General features: G+C 40.9%; 21 non-coding genes across 21 annotated transcripts; all 21 read right to left on the bottom strand.

Moving 5' to 3' along the window:
• Window positions 1-142: 142 nt before the first annotated feature.
• trnal-cag (transfer RNA leucine (anticodon CAG)) lies at window positions 143-225 on the bottom strand. The gene has a single exon. It is a non-coding gene; the product is annotated as a tRNA-Leu (tRNA).
• Window positions 226-965: 740 nt separating this feature from the next.
• Window positions 966-1,048, bottom strand: trnal-cag (transfer RNA leucine (anticodon CAG)). The gene has a single exon. It is a non-coding gene; the product is annotated as a tRNA-Leu (tRNA).
• A 961-nt stretch (window positions 1,049-2,009) lies between these two features.
• On the bottom strand, window positions 2,010-2,092 carry trnal-cag (transfer RNA leucine (anticodon CAG)). Its single transcript has one exon. It is a non-coding gene; the product is annotated as a tRNA-Leu (tRNA).
• Window positions 2,093-3,050: 958 nt separating this feature from the next.
• On the bottom strand, window positions 3,051-3,133 carry trnal-cag (transfer RNA leucine (anticodon CAG)). Its single transcript has one exon. It is a non-coding gene; the product is annotated as a tRNA-Leu (tRNA).
• Window positions 3,134-3,877: 744 nt separating this feature from the next.
• Window positions 3,878-3,960, bottom strand: trnal-cag (transfer RNA leucine (anticodon CAG)). Its single transcript has one exon. It is a non-coding gene; the product is annotated as a tRNA-Leu (tRNA).
• Window positions 3,961-5,454: 1,494 nt separating this feature from the next.
• On the bottom strand, window positions 5,455-5,537 carry trnal-cag (transfer RNA leucine (anticodon CAG)). The gene has a single exon. It is a non-coding gene; the product is annotated as a tRNA-Leu (tRNA).
• Window positions 5,538-6,272: 735 nt separating this feature from the next.
• On the bottom strand, window positions 6,273-6,355 carry trnal-cag (transfer RNA leucine (anticodon CAG)). The gene has a single exon. It is a non-coding gene; the product is annotated as a tRNA-Leu (tRNA).
• Window positions 6,356-7,307: 952 nt separating this feature from the next.
• On the bottom strand, window positions 7,308-7,390 carry trnal-cag (transfer RNA leucine (anticodon CAG)). Its single transcript has one exon. It is a non-coding gene; the product is annotated as a tRNA-Leu (tRNA).
• A 1,789-nt stretch (window positions 7,391-9,179) lies between these two features.
• trnal-cag (transfer RNA leucine (anticodon CAG)) lies at window positions 9,180-9,262 on the bottom strand. Its single transcript has one exon. It is a non-coding gene; the product is annotated as a tRNA-Leu (tRNA).
• A 741-nt stretch (window positions 9,263-10,003) lies between these two features.
• trnal-cag (transfer RNA leucine (anticodon CAG)) lies at window positions 10,004-10,086 on the bottom strand. Its single transcript has one exon. It is a non-coding gene; the product is annotated as a tRNA-Leu (tRNA).
• Window positions 10,087-11,046: 960 nt separating this feature from the next.
• trnal-cag (transfer RNA leucine (anticodon CAG)) lies at window positions 11,047-11,129 on the bottom strand. The gene has a single exon. It is a non-coding gene; the product is annotated as a tRNA-Leu (tRNA).
• Window positions 11,130-11,870: 741 nt separating this feature from the next.
• On the bottom strand, window positions 11,871-11,953 carry trnal-cag (transfer RNA leucine (anticodon CAG)). Its single transcript has one exon. It is a non-coding gene; the product is annotated as a tRNA-Leu (tRNA).
• A 747-nt stretch (window positions 11,954-12,700) lies between these two features.
• Window positions 12,701-12,783, bottom strand: trnal-cag (transfer RNA leucine (anticodon CAG)). The gene has a single exon. It is a non-coding gene; the product is annotated as a tRNA-Leu (tRNA).
• Window positions 12,784-13,523: 740 nt separating this feature from the next.
• On the bottom strand, window positions 13,524-13,606 carry trnal-cag (transfer RNA leucine (anticodon CAG)). Its single transcript has one exon. It is a non-coding gene; the product is annotated as a tRNA-Leu (tRNA).
• Window positions 13,607-14,351: 745 nt separating this feature from the next.
• Window positions 14,352-14,434, bottom strand: trnal-cag (transfer RNA leucine (anticodon CAG)). The gene has a single exon. It is a non-coding gene; the product is annotated as a tRNA-Leu (tRNA).
• Window positions 14,435-15,393: 959 nt separating this feature from the next.
• trnal-cag (transfer RNA leucine (anticodon CAG)) lies at window positions 15,394-15,476 on the bottom strand. The gene has a single exon. It is a non-coding gene; the product is annotated as a tRNA-Leu (tRNA).
• A 743-nt stretch (window positions 15,477-16,219) lies between these two features.
• trnal-cag (transfer RNA leucine (anticodon CAG)) lies at window positions 16,220-16,302 on the bottom strand. Its single transcript has one exon. It is a non-coding gene; the product is annotated as a tRNA-Leu (tRNA).
• Window positions 16,303-17,046: 744 nt separating this feature from the next.
• Window positions 17,047-17,128, bottom strand: trnal-cag (transfer RNA leucine (anticodon CAG)). Its single transcript has one exon. It is a non-coding gene; the product is annotated as a tRNA-Leu (tRNA).
• Window positions 17,129-18,652: 1,524 nt separating this feature from the next.
• trnal-cag (transfer RNA leucine (anticodon CAG)) lies at window positions 18,653-18,735 on the bottom strand. Its single transcript has one exon. It is a non-coding gene; the product is annotated as a tRNA-Leu (tRNA).
• Window positions 18,736-19,473: 738 nt separating this feature from the next.
• trnal-cag (transfer RNA leucine (anticodon CAG)) lies at window positions 19,474-19,556 on the bottom strand. The gene has a single exon. It is a non-coding gene; the product is annotated as a tRNA-Leu (tRNA).
• A 960-nt stretch (window positions 19,557-20,516) lies between these two features.
• On the bottom strand, window positions 20,517-20,599 carry trnal-cag (transfer RNA leucine (anticodon CAG)). The gene has a single exon. It is a non-coding gene; the product is annotated as a tRNA-Leu (tRNA).
• Between the last annotated feature and the right edge of the window lie 564 nt (window positions 20,600-21,163).

Genomic DNA, 21,163 nt, shown 5'->3' with positions numbered 1-21,163 from the left:
GTTAAAAGCTGTTTTTGCAGAATGTTAAAAATACGATAGTTATTCACTGCTCATGTTAACTGGATGTAATTTCCTTTATCTTAAGACATTTATTTGTCAACTGGTTATTGCAAAGCAGTATGACATGCAGGTGTTAAAAGTATGTCAGAAGTGGGATTCGAACCCACGCCTCCAGGGGAGACTGCGACCTGAACGCAGCGCCTTAGACCGCTCGGCCATCCTGACTGATAAAAGCTGGATTTGGTGTCGGGATAAAGCGTACTGCCTTTAAGTAGATAAAGGTTCGGTCTCCTGAGATCACCACAAGGACCAGTAAATGCACAATACTGACTTGCACTTTCAACATCAAATAGTCATTGGTTTTTATCAATTAAAAACTCCTGTCATTGATTTATCTTCAATATGTCCATCAATGGGAAAAGCCTACTAAATCGTCATTGATTGAGCGTTAAAGTGGCCTCAGAATATGGCCATTCTGATATAAATAATAAAATACCTCAGATAAGACCGGAAAAGTGTCTGGAAGTATCAGCAACCATCAGGGTGAGAGTGACAACACGTCCACATGTCAAAATGGAGGGAGTCTTAGCAAATGGCTTAATGGTTCTTTTTAACGCAATCGTGTTTTATTTTTTTATTTTTGGGGGGTTAACAAGGGGTCTCACGCTTTTGTTATTTGCCTGTTTGTGGCCCGCCTGTGAAATTCGTGCAATTCTCTTTCAACCTCTAGTCAACTAGCTGTTAAAAATATGTCAGAAGTGGGATTCGAACCCACGCCTCCAGGGGAGACTGCGACCTGAACACAGCGCCTTAGATCCTGACTGTTAAAAGCTGTTTTTGCAGAATGTTAAAAATACGATAGTTATTCACTGCTCATGTTAACTGGATGTAATTTCCTTTATCTTAAGACATTTATTTGTCAACTGGTTATTGCAAAGCAGTATGACATGCAGGTGTTAAAAGTATGTCAGAAGTGGGATTCGAACCCACGCCTCCAGGGCAGACTGCGACCTGAACGCAGCGCCTTAGACCGCTCGGCCATCCTGACTATTAAAAGCTGGATTTGGTGTCGGGATAAAGCATACTGCCTTTAAAGTAGATAAAGGTTCGGTCTCCTGAGATCACCACAAGGACCAGTAAATGCACAATACTGACTTGCACTTTCAACATCAAATAGTCATTGGTTTTTATCAATTAAAAACTCCTGTCATTGATTTATCTTCAATATGTCCATCAATGGGAAAAGCCTACTAAATCGTCATTGATTGAGCGTTAAAGTGGCCTCAGAATATGGCCATTCTGATATAAATAATAAAATACCTCAGATAAGACCGGAAAAGTGTCTGGAAGTATCAGCAACCATCAGGGTGAGAGTGACAACACGTCCACATGTCAAAATGGAGGGAGTCTTAGCAAATGGCTTAATGGTTCTTTTTAACGCAATCGTGTTTTATTTTTTTATTTTTTATTTGGGGGGTTAACAAGGGGTCTCACGCTTTTGTTATTTGCCTGTTTGTGGCCCGCCTGTGAAATTCGTGCAATTCTCTTTCAACCTCTAGTCAACTAGCTGTTAAAAATATGTCAGAAGTGGGATTCGAACCCACGCCTCCAGGGGAGACTGCGACCTGAACACAGCGCCTTAGATCCTGACTGTTAAAAGCTGTTTTTGCAGAATGTTAAAAATACGATAGTTATTCACTGCTCATGTTAACTGGATTTAATTTCCTTTATCTTAAGACATTTATTTGTCAACTGGTTATTGCAAAGCAGTATGACATGCAGGTGTTAAAAGTATGTCAGAAGTGGGATTCGAACCCACGCCTCCAGGGGAGACTGCGACCTGAACGCAGCGCCTTAGATCCTGACTGTTAAAAGCTGTTTTTGCAGAATGTTAAAAATACGATAGTTATTCACTGCTCATGTTAACTGGATGTAATTTCCTTTATCTTAAGACATTTATTTGTCAACTGGTTATTGCAAAGCAGTATGACATGCAGGTGTTAAAAGTATGTCAGAAGTGGGATTCGAACCCACGCCTCCAGGGGAGACTGCGACCTGAACGCAGCGCCTTAGACCGCTCGGCCATCCTGACTGATAAAAGCTGGATTTGGTGTCGGGATAAAGCGTACTGCCTTTAAGTAGATAAAGGTTCGGTCTCCTGAGATCACCACAAGGACCAGTAAATGCACAATACTGACTTGCACTTTCAACATCAAATAGTCATTGGTTTTTATCAATTAAAAACTCCTGTCATTGATTTATCTTCAATATGTCCATCAATGGGAAAAGCCTACTAAATCGTCATTGATTGAGCGTTAAAGTGGCCTCAGAATATGGCCATTCTGATATAAATAATAAAATACCTCAGATAAGACCGGAAAAGTGTCTGGAAGTATCAGCAACCATCAGGGTGAGAGTGACAACACGTCCACATGTCAAAATGGAGGGAGTCTTAGCAAATGGCTTAATGGTTCTTTTTAACGCAATCGTGTTTTATTTTTTTTTTTTTTATTTGGGGGGTTAACAAGGGTCTCACGCTTTTGTTATTTGCCTGTTTGTGGCCCGCCTGTGAAATTCGTGCAATTCTCTTTCAACCTCTAGTCAACTAGCTGTTAAAAATATGTCAGAAGTGGGATTCGAACCCACGCCTCCAGGGGAGACTGCGACCTGAACACAGCGCCTTAGATCCTGACTGTTAAAAGCTGTTTTTGCAGAATGTTAAAAATACGATAGTTATTCACTGCTCATGTTAACTGGATTTAATTTCCTTTATCTTAAGACATTTATTTGTCAACTGGTTATTGCAAAGCAGTATGACATGCAGGTGTTAAAAGTATGTCAGAAGTGGGATTCAACCCACGCCTCCAGGGGAGACTGCGACCTGAACGCAGCGCCTTAGATCCTGACTGTTAAAAGCTGTTTTTGCAGAATGTTAAAAATACGATAGTTATTCACTGCTCATGTTAACTGGATGTAATTTCCTTTATCTTAAGACATTTATTTGTCAACTGGTTATTGCAAAGCAGTATGACATGCAGGTGTTAAAAGTATGTCAGAAGTGGGATTCGAACCCACGCCTCCAGGGGAGACTGCGACCTGAACGCAGCGCCTTAGACCGCTCGGCCATCCTGACTGATAAAAGCTGGATTTGGTGTCGGGATAAAGCGTACTGCCTTTAAGTAGATAAAGGTTCGGTCTCCTGAGATCACCACAAGGACCAGTAAATGCACAATACTGACTTGCACTTTCAACATCAAATAGTCATTGGTTTTATCAATTAAAAACTCCTGTCATTGATTTATCTTCAATATGTCCATCAATGGGAAAAGCCTACTAAATCGTCATTGATTGAGCGTTAAAGTGGCCTCAGAATATGGCCATTCTGATATAAATAATAAAATACCTCAGATAAGACCGGAAAAGTGTCTGGAAGTATCAGCAACCATCAGGGTGAGAGTGACAACACGTCCACATGTCAAAATGGAGGGAGTCTTAGCAAATGGCTTAATGGTTCTTTTTAACGCAATCGTGTTTTATTTTTTTATTTTTTATTTGGGGGGTTAACAAGGGGTCTCACGCTTTTGTTATTTGCCTGTTTGTGGCCCGCCTGTGAAATTCGTGCAATTCTCTTTCAACCTCTAGTCAACTAGCTGTTAAAAATATGTCAGAAGTGGGATTCGAACCCACGCCTCCAGGGGAGACTGCGACCTGAACACAGCGCCTTAGATCCTGACTGTTAAAAGCTGTTTTTGCAGAATGTTAAAAATACGATAGTTATTCACTGCTCATGTTAACTGGATGTAATTTCCTTTATCTTAAGACATTTATTTGTCAACTGGTTATTGCAAAGCAGTATGACATGCAGGTGTTAAAAGTATGTCAGAAGTGGGATTCGAACCCACGCCTCCAGGGGAGACTGCGACCTGAACGCAGCGCCTTAGACCGCTCGGCCATCCTGACTGATAAAAGCTGGATTTGGTGTCGGGATAAAGCGTACTGCCTTTAAGTAGATAAAGGTTCGGTCTCCTGAGATCACCACAAGGACCAGTAAATGCACAATACTGACTTGCACTTTCAACATCAAATAGTCATTGGTTTTTATCAATTAAAAACTCCTGTCATTGATTTATCTTCAATATGTCCATCAATGGGAAAAGCCTACTAAATCGTCATTGATTGAGCGTTAAAGTGGCCTCAGAATATGGCCATTCTGATATAAATAATAAAATACCTCAGATAAGACCGGAAAAGTGTCTGGAAGTATCAGCAACCATCAGGGTGAGAGTGACAACACGTCCACATGTCAAAATGGAGGGAGTCTTAGCAAATGGCTTAATGGTTCTTTTTAACGCAATCGTGTTTTATTTTTTTATTTTTTATTTGGGGGGGGGGGTTAACAAGGGGTCTCACGCTTTTGTTATTTGCCTGTTTGTGGCCCGCCTGTGAAATTCGTGCAATTCTCTTTCAACCTCTAGTCAACTAGCTGTTAAAAATATGTCAGAAGTGGGATTCGAACCCACGCCTCCAGGGGAGACTGCGACCTGAACACAGCGCCTTAGATCCTGACTGTTAAAAGCTGTTTTTGCAGAATGTTAAAAATACGATAGTTATTCACTGCTCATGTTAACTGGATTTAATTTCCTTTATCTTAAGACATTTATTTGTCAACTGGTTATTGCAAAGCAGTATGACATGCAGGTGTTAAAAGTATGTCAGAAGTGGGATTCGAACCCACGCCTCCAGGGGAGACTGCGACCTGAACACATCTGGTTTTGCAAGAATACATTTATTGCTCATGTTAACTGGATAAATTTCCTTTATCTTAAGACATTTATTTGTCAGAAATGAGGTTACTTGCAATATGCAAAAACTATGTCAGAAGTTTCTTCCCACGCCATCCAGGGGAGCAGTATGACATGCAGGTGTTAAAATTATTTCGACCATGGTCATTTATGAATTTGTCAAAGTGGGATTATAATTCCAGATAAGACCGGAAAAGCCAGCGCCATCAGGGTGGACTGGCCACCCCATGTCAAAATGGAGCTTTTTAGGTTTTGGGGGGTTAACAAGGGAGTTTTGTTATTTGCCTGTTTGTGGCCCGCCTGTGCGTTTTCTTTCAACCTCTAGCATTGTTAAAAATATGCTGTTTGGGGTTTTAGGCTGAATCACCACAAGGACTGTAAAGCACTTTGAGATAAAAATCAGCACTGATGTACGAAGGTTTTTATATAAATTAAAATTTGATTTGATTTATTTCAATTTGACCCACGCCTCAGGGAACTGCGCCTGAACATCGCGCCTTAGATCCTGACTGTTAAAAGCTGTTTTTGCAGAATGTTAAAAATACGATAGTTATTCACTGCTCATGTTAACTGGATGTAATTTCCTTTATCTTAAGACATTTATTTGTCAACTGGTTATTGCAAAGCAGTATGACATGCAGGTGTTAAAGTATGTCAGAAGTGGGATTCGAACCCACGCCTCCAGGGGAGACTGCGACCTGAACGCAGCGCCTTAGACCGCTCGGCCATCCTGACTGATAAAAGCTGGATTTGGTGTCGGGATAAAGCGTACTGCCTTTAAGTAGATAAAGGTTCGGTCTCCTGAGATCACCACAAGGACCAGTAAATGCACAATACTGACTTGCACTTTCAACATCAAATAGTCATTGGTTTTTATCAATTAAAAACTCCTGTCATTGATTTATCTTCAATATGTCCATCAATGGGAAAAGCCTACTAAATCGTCATTGATTGAGCGTTAAAGTGGCCTCAGAATATGGCCATTCTGATATAAATAATAAAATACCTCAGATAAGACCGGAAAAGTGTCTGGAAGTATCAGCAACCATCAGGGTGAGAGTGACAACACGTCCACATGTCAAAATGGAGGGAGTCTTAGCAAATGGCTTAATGGTTCTTTTTAACGCAATCGTGTTTTATTTTTTATTTGGGGGTTAACAAGGGTCTCACGCTTTTGTTATTTGCCTGTTTGTGGCCCGCCTGTGAAATTCGTGCAATTCTCTTTCAACCTCTAGTCAACTAGCTGTTAAAAATATGTCAGAAGTGGGATTCGAACCCACGCCTCCAGGGGAGACTGCGACCTGAACACAGCGCCTTAGATCCTGACTGTTAAAAGCTGTTTTTGCAGAATGTTAAAAATACGATAGTTATTCACTGCTCATGTTAACTGGATGTAATTTCCTTTATCTTAAGACATTTATTTGTCAACTGGTTATTGCAAAGCAGTATGACATGCAGGTGTTAAAAGTATGTCAGAAGTGGGATTCGAACCCACGCCTCCAGGGGAGACTGCGACCTGAACGCAGCGCCTTAGACCGCTCGGCCATCCTGACTGATAAAAGCTGGATTTGGTGTCGGGATAAAGCGTACTGCCTTTAAGTAGATAAAGGTTCGGTCTCCTGAGATCACCACAAGGACCAGTAAATGCACAATACTGACTTGCACTTTCAACATCAAATAGTCATTGGTTTTTATCAATTAAAAACTCCTGTCATTGATTTATCTTCAATATGTCCATCAATGGGAAAAGCCTACTAAATCGTCATTGATTGAGCGTTAAAGTGGCCTCAGAATATGGCCATTCTGATATAAATAATAAAATACCTCAGATAAGACCGGAAAAGTGTCTGGAAGTATCAGCAACCATCAGGGTGAGAGTGACAACACGTCCACATGTCAAAATGGAGGGAGTCTTAGCAAATGGCTTAATGGTTCTTTTTAACGCAATCGTGTTTTATTTTTTTATTTTTATTTGGGGGGGGTTAACAAGGGGTCTCACGCTTTTGTTATTTGCCTGTTTGTGGCCCGCCTGTGAAATTCGTGCAATTCTCTTTCAACCTCTAGTCAACTAGCTGTTAAAAATATGTCAGAAGTGGGATTCGAACCCACGCCTCCAGGGGAGACTGCGACCTGAACACAGCGCCTTAGATCCTGACTGTTAAAAGCTGTTTTTGCAGAATGTTAAAAATACGATAGTTATTCACTGCTCATGTTAACTGGATTTAATTTCCTTTATCTTAAGACATTTATTTGTCAACTGGTTATTGCAAAGCAGTATGACATGCAGGTGTTAAAAGTATGTCAGAAGTGGGATTCGAACCCACGCCTCCAGGGGAGACTGCGACCTGACTTAGATCCTGACTGTTAAAAGCTGTTTTTGCAGAATGTTAAAAATACGATAGTTATTCACTGCTCATGTTAACTGGATGTAATTTCCTTTATCTTAAGACATTTATTTGTCAACTGGTTATTGCAAAGCAGTATGACATGCAGGTGTTAAAAGTATGTCAGAAGTGGGATTCGAACCCACGCCTCCAGGGGAGACTGCGACCTGAACGCAGCGCCTTAGACCGCTCGGCCATCCTGACTGATAAAAGCTGGATTTGGTGTCGGGATAAAGCGTACTGCCTTTAAGTAGATAAAGGTTCGGTCTCCTGAGATCACCACAAGGACCAGTAAATGCACAATACTGACTTGCACTTTCAACATCAAATAGTCATTGGTTTTTATCAATTAAAAACTCCTGTCATTGATTTATCTTCAATATGTCCATCAATGGGAAAAGCCTACTAAATCGTCATTGATTGAGCGTTAAAGTGGCCTCAGAATATGGCCATTCTGATATAAATAATAAAATACCTCAGATAAGACCGGAAAAGTGTCTGGAAGTATAAGCAACCATCAGGGTGAGAGTGACAACACGTCCACATGTCAAAATGGAGGGAGTCTTAGCAAATGGCTTAATGGTTCTTTTTAACGCAATCGTGTTTTATTTTTTTATTTTTTATTCAGGGGGGTTAACAAGGGGTCTCACGCTTTTGTTATTTGCCTGTTTGTGGCCCGCCTGTGAAATTCGTGCAATTCTCTTTCAACCTCTAGTCAACTAGCTGTTAAAAATATGTCAGAAGTGGGATTCGAACCCACGCCTCCAGGGGAGACTGCGACCTGAACACAGCGCCTTAGATCCTGACTGTTAAAAGCTGTTTTTGCAGAATGTTAAAAATACGATAGTTATTCACTGCTCATGTTAACTGGATTTAATTTCCTTTATCTTAAGACATTTATTTGTCAACTGGTTATTGCAAAGCAGTATGACATGCAGGTGTTAAAAGTATGTCAGAAGTGGGATTCGAACCCACGCCTCCAGGGGAGACTGCGACCTGAACACAGCGCCTTAGATCCTGACTGTTAAAAGCTGTTTTTGCAGAATGTTAAAAATACGATAGTTATTCACTGCTCATGTTAACTGGATGTAATTTCCTTTATCTTAAGACATTTATTTGTCAACTGGTTATTGCAAAGCAGTATGACATGCAGGTGTTAAAAGTATGTCAGAAGTGGGATTCGAACCCACGCCTCCAGGGGAGATTGCTACCTGAACGCAGCGCCTTAGACCGCTCGGCCATCCTGAATGATAAAAGCTGGATTTGGTGTCGGGATAAAGCGTACTGCCTTTAAGTAGATAAAGGTTCGGTCTCCTGAGATCACCACAAGGACCAGTAAATGCACAATACTGACTTGCACTTTCAACATCAAATAGTCATTGGTTTTTATCAATTAAAAACTCCTGTCATTGATTTATCTTCAATATGTCCATCAATGGGAAAAGCCTACTAAATCGTCATTGATTGAGCGTTAAAGTGGCCTCAGAATATGGCCATTCTGATATAAATAATAAAATACCTCAGATAAGACCGGAAAAGTGTCTGGAAGTATAAGCAACCATCAGGGTGAGAGTGACAACACGTCCACATGTCAAAATGGAGGGAGTCTTAGCAAATGGCTTAATGGTTCTTTTTAACGCAATCGTGTTTTTTTTTTTTATTTTTTTTTCAGGGGGGTTAACAAGGGGTCTCACGCTTTTGTTATTTGCCTGTTTGTGGCCCGCCTGTGAAATTCGTGCAATTCTCTTTCAACCTCTAGTCAACTAGCTGTTAAAAATATGTCAGAAGTGGGATTCGAACCCACGCCTCCAGGGAGACTGCGACCTGAACACAGCGCCTTAGATCCTGACTGTTAAAAGCTGTTTTTGCAGAATGTTAAAAATACGATAGTTATTCACTGCTCATGTTAACTGGATGTAATTTCCTTTATCTTAAGACATTTATTTGTCAACTGGTTATTGCAAAGCAGTATGACATGCAGGTGTTAAAAGTATGTCAGAAGTGGGATTCGAACCCACGCCTCCAGGGGAGACTGCGACCTGAACGCAGCGCCTTAGACCGCTCGGCCATCCTGACTGATTAAAAGCTGGATTTGGTGTCGGGATAAAGCGTACTGCCTTTAAAGTAGATAAAGGTTCGGTCTCCTGAGATCACCACAAGGACCAGTAAATGCACAATACTGACTTGCACTTTCAACATCAAATAGTCATTGGTTTTTATCAATTAAAAACTCCTGTCATTGATTTATCTTCAATATGTCCATCAATGGGAAAAGCCTACTAAATCGTCATTGATTGAGCGTTAAAGTGGCCTCAGAATATGGCCATTCTGATATAAATAATAAAATACCTCAGATAAGACCGGAAAAGTGTCTGGAAGTATCAGCAACCATCAGGGTGAGAGTGACAACACGTCCACATGTCAAAATGGAGGGAGTCTTAGCAAATGGCTTAATGGTTCTTTTTAACGCAATCGTGTTTTTTATTTTTTATTTGGGGGGTTAACAAGGGGTCTCACGCTTTTGTTATTTGCCTGTTTGTGGCCCGCCTGTGAAATTCGTGCAATTCTCTTTCAACCTCTAGTCAACTAGCTGTTAAAAATATGTCAGAAGTGGGATTCGAACCCACGCCTCCAGGGGAGACTGCGACCTGAACGCAGCGCCTTAGATCCTGACTGTTAAAAGCTGTTTTTGCAGAATGTTAAAAATACGATAGTTATTCACTGCTCATGTTAACTGGATGTAATTTCCTTTATCTTAAGACATTTATTTGTCAACTGGTTATTGCAAAGCAGTATGACATGCAGGTGTTAAAAGTATGTCAGAAGTGGGATTCGAACCCACGCCTCCAGGGGAGACTGCGACCTGAACGCAGCGCCTTAGACCGCTCGGCCATCCTGACTGATAAAAGCTGGATTTGGTGTCGGGATAAAGCGTACTGCCTTTAAGTAGATAAAGGTTCGGTCTCCTGAGATCACCACAAGGACCAGTAAATGCACAATACTGACTTGCACTTTCAACATCAAATAGTCATTGGTTTTTATCAATTAAAAACTCCTGTCATTGATTTATCTTCAATATGTCCATCAATGGGAAAAGCCTACTAAATCGTCATTGATTGAGCGTTAAAGTGGCCTCAGAATATGGCCATTCTGATATAAATAATAAAATACCTCAGATAAGACCGGAAAAGTGTCTGGAAGTATCAGCAACCATCAGGGTGAGAGTGACAACACGTCCACATGTCAAAATGGAGGGAGTCTTAGCAAATGGCTTAATGGTTCTTTTTAACGCAATCGTGTTTTATTTTTTTATTTTTATTCAGGGGGGTTAACAAGGGGTCTCACGCTTTTGTTATTTGCCTGTTTGTGGCCCGCCTGTGAAATTCGTGCAATTCTCTTTCAACCTCTAGTCAACTAGCTGTTAAAAATATGTCAGAAGTGGGATTCGAACCCACGCCTCCAGGGGAGACTGCGACCTGAACACAGCGCCTTAGATCCTGACTGTTAAAAGCTGTTTTTGCAGAATGTTAAAAATACGATAGTTATTCACTGCTCATGTTAACTGGATTTAATTTCCTTTATCTTAAGACATTTATTTGTCAACTGGTTATTGCAAAGCAGTATGACATGCAGGTGTTAAAAGTATGTCAGAAGTGGGATTCGAACCCACGCCTCCAGGGGAGACTGCGACCTGAACGCAGCGCCTTAGATCCTGACTGTTAAAAGCTGTTTTTGCAGAATGTTAAAAATACGATAGTTATTCACTGCTCATGTTAACTGGATGTAATTTCCTTTATCTTAAGACATTTATTTGTCAACTGGTTATTGCAAAGCAGTATGACATGCAGGTGTTAAAAGTATGTCAGAAGTGGGATTCGAACCCACGCCTCCAGGGGAGACTTCAACCTGAACGCAGCGCCTTAGACCGCTCGGCCATCCTGACTGATAAAAGCTGGATTTGGTGTCGGGATAAAGCGTACTGCCTTTAAGTAGATAAAGGTTCGGTCTCCTGAGATCACCACAAGGACCAGTAAATGCACAATACTGACTTGCACTTTCAACATCAAATAGTCATTGGTTTTTATCAATTAAAAACTCCTGTCATTGATTTATCTTCAATATGTCCATCAATGGGAAAAGCCTACTAAATCGTCATTGATTGAGCGTTAAAGTGGCCTCAGAATATGGCCATTCTGATATAAATCATAAAATACCTCAGATAAGACCGGAAAAGTGTCTGGAAGTATCAGCAACCATCAGGGTGAGAGTGACAACACGTCCACATGTCAAAATGGAGGGAGTCTTAGCAAATGGCTTAATGGTTCTTTTTAACGCAATCGTGTTTTATTTTTTATTTGGGGGGGGGGTTAACAAGGGGTCTCACGCTTTTGTTATTTGCCTGTTTGTGGCCCGCCTGTGAAATTCGTGCAATTCTCTTTCAACCTCTAGTCAACTAGCTGTTAAAAATATGTCAGAAGTGGGATTCGAACCCACGCCTCCAGGGGAGACTGCGACCTGAACACAGCGCCTTAGATCCTGACTGTTAAAAGCTGTTTTTGCAGAATGTTAAAAATACGATAGTTATTCACTGCTCATGTTAACTGGATGTAATTTCCTTTATCTTAAGACATTTATTTGTCAACTGGTTATTGCAAAGCAGTATGACATGCAGGTGTTAAAAGAATGTCAGAAGTGGGATTCGAACCCACGCCTTCAGGGGAGACTGCGACCTGAACGCAGCGCCTTAGACCGCTCGGCCATCCTGACTGATAAAAGCTGGATTTGGTGTCGGGATAAAGCGTACTGCCTTTAAGTAGATAAAGGTTCGGTCTCCTGAGATCACCACAAGGACCAGTAAATGCACAATACTGACTTGCACTTTCAACATCAAATAGTCATTGGTTTTTATCAATTAAAAACTCCTGTCATTGATTTATCTTCAATATGTCCATCAATGGGAAAAGCCTACTAAATCGTCATTGATTGAGCGTTAAAGTGGCCTCAGAATATGGCCATTCTGATATAAATAATAAAATACCTCAGATAAGACCGGAAAAGTGTCTGGAAGTATCAGCAACCATCAGGGTGAGAGTGACAACACGTCCACATGTCAAAATGGAGGGAGTCTTAGCAAATGGCTTAATGGTTCTTTTTAACGCAATCGTGTTTTATTTTTTTTTATTTTTTATTCAGGGGGTTAACAAGGGGTCTCACGCTTTTGTTATTTGCCTGTTTGTGGCCCGCCTGTGAAATTCGTGCAATTCTCTTTCAACCTCTAGTCAACTAGCTGTTAAAAATATGTCAGAAGTGGGATTCGAACCCACGCCTCCAGGGGAGACTGCGACCTGAACACAGCGCCTTAGATCCTGACTGTTAAAAGCTGTTTTTGCAGAATGTTAAAAATACGATAGTTATTCACTGCTCATGTTAACTGGATGTAATTTCCTTTATCTTAAGACATTTATTTGTCAACTGGTTATTGCAAAGCAGTATGACATGCAGGTGTTAAAAGTATGTCAGAAGTGGGATTCGAACCCACGCCTCCAGGGGAGACTGCGACCTGAACGCAGCGCCTTAGACCGCTCGGCCATCCTGACTGATAAAAGCTGGATTTGGTGTCGGGATAAAGCGTACTGCCTTTAAGTAGATAAAGGTTCGGTCTCCTGAGATCACCACAAGGACCAGTAAATGCACAATACTGACTTGCACTTTCAACATCAAATAGTCATTGGTTTTTATCAATTAAAAACTCCTGTCATTGATTTATCTTCAATATGTCCATCAATGGGAAAAGCCTACTAAATCGTCATTGATTGAGCGTTAAAGTGGCCTCAGAATATGGCCATTCTGATATAAATAATAAAATACCTCAGATAAGACCGGAAAAGTGTCTGGAAGTATCAGCAACCATCAGGGTGAGAGTGACAACACGTCCACATGTCAAAATGGAGGGAGTCTTAGCAAATGGCTTAATGGTTCTTTTTAACGCAATCGTGTTTTATTTTTTTTTATTTTTTATTCAAACAAGGGGTCTCACGCTTTTGTTATTTGCCTGTTTGTGGCCCGCCTGTGAAATTCGTGCAATTCTCTTTCAACCTCTAGTCAACTAGCTGTTAAAAATATGTCAGAAGTGGGATTCGAACCCACGCCTCCAGGGGAGACTGCGACCTGAACACAGCGCCTTAGATCCTGACTGTTAAAAGCTGTTTTTGCAGAATGTTAAAAATACGATAGTTATTCACTGCTCATGTTAACTGGATTTAATTTCCTTTATCTTAAGACATTTATTTGTCAACTGGTTATTGCAAAGCAGTATGACATGCAGGTGTTAAAAGTATGTCAGAAGTGGGATTCGAACCCACGCCTCCAGGGGAGACTGCGACCTGAACGCAGCGCCTTAGACCGCTCGGCCATCCTGACTATTAAAAGCTGGATTTGGTGTCGGGATAAAGCGTACTGCCTTAAAGTAGATAAAGGTTCGGTCTCCTGAGATCACCACAAGGACCAGTAAATGCACAATACTGACTTGCACTTTCAACATCAAATAGTCATTGGTTTTTATCAATTAAAAACTCCTGTCATTGATTTATCTTCAATATGTCCATCAATGGGAAAAGCCTACTAAATCGTCATTGATTGAGCGTTAAAGTGGCCTCAGAATATGGCCATTCTGATATAAATAATAAAATACCTCAGATAAGACCGGAAAAGTGTCTGGAAGTATCAGCAACCATCAGGGTGAGAGTGACAACACGTCCACATGTCAAAATGGAGGGAGTCTTAGCAAATGGCTTAATGGTTATTTTTAACGCAATCGTGTTTTATTTTTTTATTTTTTATTTAGGGGGTTAACAAGGGGTCTCACGCTTTTGTTATTTGCCTGTTTGTGGCCCGCCTGTGAAATTCGTGCAATTCTCTTTCAACCTCTAGTCAACTAGCTGTTAAAAATATGTCAGAAGTGGGATTCGAACCCACGCCTCCAGGGGAGACTGCGACCTGAACGCAGCGCCTTAGATCCTGACTGTTAAAAGCTGTTTTTGCAGAATGTTAAAAATACGATAGTTATTCACTGCTCATGTTAACTGGATGTAATTTCCTTTATCTTAAGACATTTATTTGTCAACTGGTTATTGCAAAGCAGTATGACATGCAGGTGTTAAAAGTATGTCAGAAGTGGGATTCGAACCCACGCCTCCAGGGGAGACTGCGACCTGAACGCAGCGCCTTAGACCGCTCGGCCATCCTGACTGATAAAAGCTGGATTTGGTGTCGGGATAAAGCGTACTGCCTTTAAGTAGATAAAGGTTCGGTCTCCTGAGATCACCACAAGGACCAGTAAATGCACAATACTGACTTGCACTTTCAACATCAAATAGTCATTGGTTTTTATCAATTAAAAACTCCTGTCATTGATTTATCTTCAATATGTCCATCAATGGGAAAAGCCTACTAAATCGTCATTGATTGAGCGTTAAAGTGGCCTCAGAATATGGCCATTCTGATATAAATAATAAAATACCTCAGATAAGACCGGAAAAGTGTCTGGAAGTATCAGCAACCATCAGGGTGAGAGTGACAACACGTCCACATGTCAAAATGGAGGGAGTCTTAGCAAATGGCTTAATGGTTCTTTTTAACGCAATCGTGTTTTATTTTTTTATTTTTTATTTGGGGGGTTAACAAGGGTCTCACGCTTTTGTTATTTGCCTGTTTGTGGCCCGCCTGTGAAATTCGTGCAATTCTCTTTCAACCTCTAGTCAACTAGCTGTTAAAAATATGTCAGAAGTGGGATTCGAACCCACGCCTCCAGGGGAGACTGCGACCTGAACACAGCGCCTTAGATCCTGACTGTTAAAAGCTGTTTTTGCAGAATGTTAAAAATACGATAGTTATTCACTGCTCATGTTAACTGGATTTAATTTCCTTTATCTTAAGACATTTATTTGTCAACTGGTTATTGCAAAGCAGTATGACATGCAGGTGTTAAAAGTATGTCAGAAGTGGGATTCGAACCCACGCCTCCAGGGGAGACTGCGACCTGAACGCAGCGCCTTAGATCCTGACTGTTAAAAGCTGTTTTTGCAGAATGTTAAAAATACGATAGTTATTCACTGCTCATGTTAACTGGATGTAATTTCCTTTATCTTAAGACATTTATTTGTCAACTGGTTATTGCAAAGCAGTATGACATGCAGGTGTTAAAAGTATGTCAGAAGTGGGATTCGAACCCACGCCTCCAGGGGAGACTGCAACCTGAACGCAGCGCCTTAGACCGCTCGGCCATCCTGACTGATAAAAGCTGGATTTGGTGTCGGGATAAAGCGTACTGCCTTTAAGTAGATAAAGGTTCGGTCTCCTGAGATCACCACAAGGACCAGTAAATGCACAATACTGACTTGCACTTTCAACATCAAATAGTCATTGGTTTTTATCAATTAAAAACTCCTGTCATTGATTTATCTTCAATATGTCCATCAATGGGAAAAGCCTACTAAATCGTCATTGATTGAGCGTTAAAGTGGCCTCAGAATATGGCCATTCTGATATAAATAATAAAATACCTCAGATAAGACCGGAAAAGTGTCTGGAAGTATCAGCAACCATCAGGGTGAGAGTGACAACACGTCCACATGTCAAAATGGAGGGAGTCTTAGCAAATGGCTTAATGGTTCTTTTAACGCAATCGTGTTTTATTTTTTATTTTTATTCAGGGGGGTTAACAAGGGGTCTCACGCTTTTGTTATTTGCCTGTTTGTGGCCCGCCTGTGAAATTCGTGCAATTCTCTTTCAACCTCTAGTCAACTAGCTGTTAAAAATATGTCAGAAGTGGGATTCGAACCCACGCCTCCAGGGGAGACTGCGACCTGAACACAGCGCCTTAGATCCTGACTGTTAAAAGCTGTTTTTGCAGAATGTTAAAAATACGATAGTTATTCACTGCTCATGTTAACTGGATTTAATTTCCTTTATCTTAAGACATTTATTTGTCAACTGGTTATTGCAAAGCAGTATGACATGCAGGTGTTAAAAGTATGTCAGAAGTGGGATTCGAACCCACGCCTCCAGGGGAGACTGCGACCTGAACGCAGCGCCTTAGACCGCTCGGCCATCCTGACTATTAAAAGCTGGATTTGGTGTCGGGATAAAGCGTACTGCCTTAAAGTAGATAAAGGTTCGGTCTCCTGAGATCACCACAAGGACCAGTAAATGCACAATACTGACTTGCACTTTCAACATCAAATAGTCATTGGTTTTTATCAATTAAAAACTCCTGTCATTGATTTATCTTCAATATGTCCATCAATGGGAAAAGCCTACTAAATCGTCATTGATTGAGCGTTAAAGTGGCCTCAGAATATGGCCATTCTGATATAAATAATAAAATACCTCAGATAAGACCGGAAAAGTGTCTGGAAGTATCAGCAACCATCAGGGTGAGAGTGACAACACGTCCACATGTCAAAATGGAGGGAGTCTTAGCAAATGGCTTAATGGTTCTTTTAACGCAATCGTGTTTTATTTTTTATTTTTATTTAGGGGGGTTAACAAGGGGTCTCACGCTTTTTGTTATTTGCCTGTTTGTGGCCCGCCTGTGAAATTCGTGCAATTCTCTTTCAACCTCTAGTCAACTAGCTGTTAAAAATATGTCAGAAGTGGGATTCGAACCCACGCCTCCAGGGGAGACTGCGACCTGAACACAGCGCCTTAGATCCTGACTGTTAAAAGCTGTTTTTGCAGAATGTTAAAAATACGATAGTTATTCACTGCTCATGTTAACTGGATGTAATTTCCTTTATCTTAAGACATTTATTTGTCAACTGGTTATTGCAAAGCAGTATGACATGCAGGTGTTAAAAGTATGTCAGAAGTGGGATTCGAACCCACGCCTCCAGGGAGACTGCGACCTGAACGCAGCGCCTTAGACCGCTCGGCCATCCTGACTGATTAAAGCTGGATTTGGTGTCGGGATAAAGCGTACTGCCTTTAAGTAGATAAAGGTTCGGTCTCCTGAGATCACCACAAGGACCAGTAAATGCACAATACTGACTTGCACTTTCAACATCAAATAGTCATTGGTTTTTATCAATTAAAAACTCCTGTCATTGATTTATCTTCAATATGTCCATCAATGGGAAAAGCCTACTAAATCGTCATTGATTGAGCGTTAAAGTGGCCTCAGAATATGGCCATTCTGATATAAATAATAAAATACCTCAGATAAGACCGGAAAAGTGTCTGGAAGTATCAGCAACCATCAGGGTGAGAGTGACAACACGTCCACATGTCAAAATGGAGGAGTCTTAGCAAATGGCTTAATGGTTCTTTTTAACGCAATCGTGTTTTATTTTTTATTTTTATTCAGGGGGTTAACAAGGGTCTCACGCTTTTGTTATTTGCCTGTTTGTGGCCCGGGTGAAATTCGTGCAATTCTCTTTCAACCTCTAGTCAACTAGCTGTTAAAAATATGTCAGAAGTGGGATTCGATTTGCCAGGGAGACTGCGACCTGAACGCAGCGCCTTAGATCCTGACTGTTAAAAGCTGTTTTTGCAGAATGTTAAAAATACGATAGTTATTCACTGCTCATGTTAACTGGATGTAATTTCCTTTATCTTAAGACATTTATTTGTCAACTGGTTATTGCAAAGCAGTATGACATGCAGGTGTTAAAAGTATGTCAGAAGTGGGATTCGAACCCACGCCTCCAGGGGAGACTGCGACCTGAACGCAGCGCCTTAGGCCATCCTGACTGATTAAAAGCTGGATTTGGTGTCGGGATAAAGCAGAGATAAAGTTAAGATCACCACAAGGACCAGTAAATGCACAATACTGACTTGCACTTTCAACATCAAATAGTCATTGGTTTTTATCAATTAAAAACTCCTGTCATTGATTTATCTTTCAATATGTCCATCAATGGGAAAAGCCTACTAAATCGTCATTGATTGAGCGTTAAAGTGGCCTCAGAATATGGCCATTCTGATATAAATAATAAAATACCTCAGATAAGACCGGAAAAGTGTCTGGAAGTATCAGCAACCATCAGGGTGAGAGTGACAACACGTCCACATGTCAAAATGGAGGGAGTCTTAGCAAATGGCTTAATGGTTCTTTTTAACGCAATCGTGTTTTATTTTTTTATTTTTGGGGGTTAACAAGGGTCTCACGCTTTTGTTATTTGCCTGTTTGTGGCCCGCCTGTGAAATTCGTGCAATTCTCTTTCAACCTCTAGTCAACTAGCTGTTAAAAATATGTCAGAAGTGGGATTCGAACCCACGCCTCCAGGGGAGACTGCGACCTGAACGCAGCGCCTTAGATCCTGACTGTTAAAAGCTGTTTTTGCAGAATGTTAAAAATACGATAGTTATTCACTGCTCATGTTAACTGGATGTAATTTCCTTTATCTTAAGACATTTATTTGTCAACTGGTTATTGCAAAGCAGTATGACATGCAGGTGTTAAAAGTATGTCAGAAGTGGGATTCGAACCCACGCCTCCAGGGGAGACTGCGACCTGAACGCAGCGCCTTAGACCGCTCGGCCATCCTGACTGATAAAAGCTGGATTTGGTGTCGGGATAAAGCGTACTGCCTTTAAGTAGATAAAGGTTCGGTCTCCTGAGATCACCACAAGGACCAGTAAATGCACAATACTGACTTGCACTTTCAACATCAAATAGTCATTGGTTTTTATCAATTAAAAACTCCTGTCATTGATTTATCTTCAATATGTCCATCAATGGGAAAAGCCTACTAAATCGTCATTGATTGAGCGTTAAAGTGGCCTCAGAATATGGCCATTCTGATATAAATAATAAAATACCTCAGATAAGACCGGAAAAGTGTCTGGAAGTATCAGCAACCATCAGGGTGAGAGTGACAACACGTCCACATGTCAAAATGGAGGGAGTCTTAGCAAATGGCTTAATGGTTCTTTTAACGCAATCGTGTTTTATTTTTTTTTATTTGGGGGTTAACAAGGGGTCTCACGCTTTTGTTATTTGCCTGTTTGTGGCCCGCCTGTGAAATTCGTGCAATTCTCTTTCAACCTCTAGTCAACTAGCTGTTAAAAATATGTCAGAAGTGGGATTCGAACCCACGCCTCCAGGGGAGACTGCGACCTGAACGCAGCGCCTTAGATCCTGACTGTTAAAAGCTGTTTTTGCAGAATGTTAAAAATACGATAGTTATTCACTGCTCATGTTAACTGGATGTAATTTCCTTTATCTTAAGACATTTATTTGTCAACTGGTTATTGCAAAGCAGTATGACATGCAGGTGTTAAAAGTATGTCAGAAGTGGGATTCGAACCCACGCCTCCAGGGGAGACTGCGACCTGAACGCAGCGCCTTAGACCGCTCGGCCATCCTGACTGATAAAAGCTGGATTTGGTGTCGGGATAAAGCGTACTGCCTTTAAGTAGATAAAGGTTCGGTCTCCTGAGATCACCACAAGGACCAGTAAATGCACAATACTGACTTGCACTTTCAACATCAAATAGTCATTGGTTTTTATCAATTAAAAACTCCTGTCATTGATTTATCTTCAATATGTCCATCAATGGGAAAAGCCTACTAAATCGTCATTGATTGAGCGTTAAAGTGGCCTCAGAATATGGCCATTCTGATATAAATAATAAAATACCTCAGATAAGACCGGAAAAGTGTCTGGAAGTATCAGCAACCATCAGGGTGAGAGTGACAACACGTCCACATGTCAAAATGGAGGGAGTCTTAGCAAATGGCTTAATGGTTCTTTTTAACGCAATCGTGTTTTATTTTTTTATTTTTATTCAGGGGGGTTAACAAGGGGTCTCACGCTTTTGTTATTTGCCTGTTTGTGGCCCGCCTGTGAAATTCGTGCAATTCTCTTTCAACCTCTAGTCAACTAGCTGTTAAAAATATGTCAGAAGTGGGATTCGAACCCACGCCTCCAGGGGAGACTGCGACCTGAACACAGCGCCTTAGATCCTGACTGTTAAAAGCTGTTTTTGCAGAATGTTAAAAATACGATAGTTATTCACTGCTCATGTTAACTGGATTTAATTTCCTTTATCTTAAGACATTTATTTGTCAACTGGTTATTGCAAAGCAGTATGACATGCAGGTGTTAAAAGTATGTCAGAAGTGGGATTCGAACCCACGCCTCCAGGGGAGACTGCGACCTGAACGCAGCGCCTTAGATCCTGACTGTTAAAAGCTGTTTTTGCAGAATGTTAAAAATACGATAGTTATTCACTGCTCATGTTAACTGGATGTAATTTCCTTTATCTTAAGACATTTATTTGTCAACTGGTTATTGCAAAGCAGTATGACATGCAGGTGTTAAAAGTATGTCAGAAGTGGGATTCGAACCCACGCCTCCAGGGGAGACTTCAACCTGAACGCAGCGCCTTAGACCGCTCGGCCATCCTGACTGATAAAAGCTGGATTTGGTGTCGGGATAAAGCGTACTGCCTTTAAGTAGATAAAGGTTCGGTCTCCTGAGATCACCACAAGGACCAGTAAATGCACAATACTGACTTGCACTTTCAACATCAAATAGTCATTGGTTTTTATCAATTAAAAACTCCTGTCATTGATTTATCTTCAATATGTCCATCAATGGGAAAAGCCTACTAAATCGTCATTGATTGAGCGTTAAAGTGGCCTCAGAATATGGCCATTCTGATATAAATGATAAAATACCTCAGATAAGACCGGAAAAGTGTCTGGAAGTATCAGCAACCATCAGGGTGAGAGTGACAACACGTCCACATGTCAAAATGGAGGGAGTCTTAGCAAATGGCTTAATGGTTCTTTTTAACGCAATCGTGTTTTATTTTTTTTATTTTTTATTCAGGGGGGTTAACAAGGGGTCTCACGCTTTTGTTATTTGCCTGTTTGTGGCCCGCCTGTGAAATTCGTGCAATTCTCTTTCAACCTCTAGTCAACTAGCTGTTAAAAATATGTCAGAAGTGGGATTCGAACCCACGCCTCCA

The sequence above is a fragment of the Oncorhynchus keta genome, chromosome 30 (genome assembly GCF_023373465.1).
Source record: "Oncorhynchus keta strain PuntledgeMale-10-30-2019 chromosome 30, Oket_V2, whole genome shotgun sequence".
In the NCBI taxonomy this organism is placed as follows: Eukaryota; Metazoa; Chordata; class Actinopteri; order Salmoniformes; family Salmonidae; genus Oncorhynchus; species Oncorhynchus keta.
The sequence above is the reverse complement of the archived record's forward strand: the minus strand, read 5'-3'. Positions and strand labels throughout refer to the sequence as shown.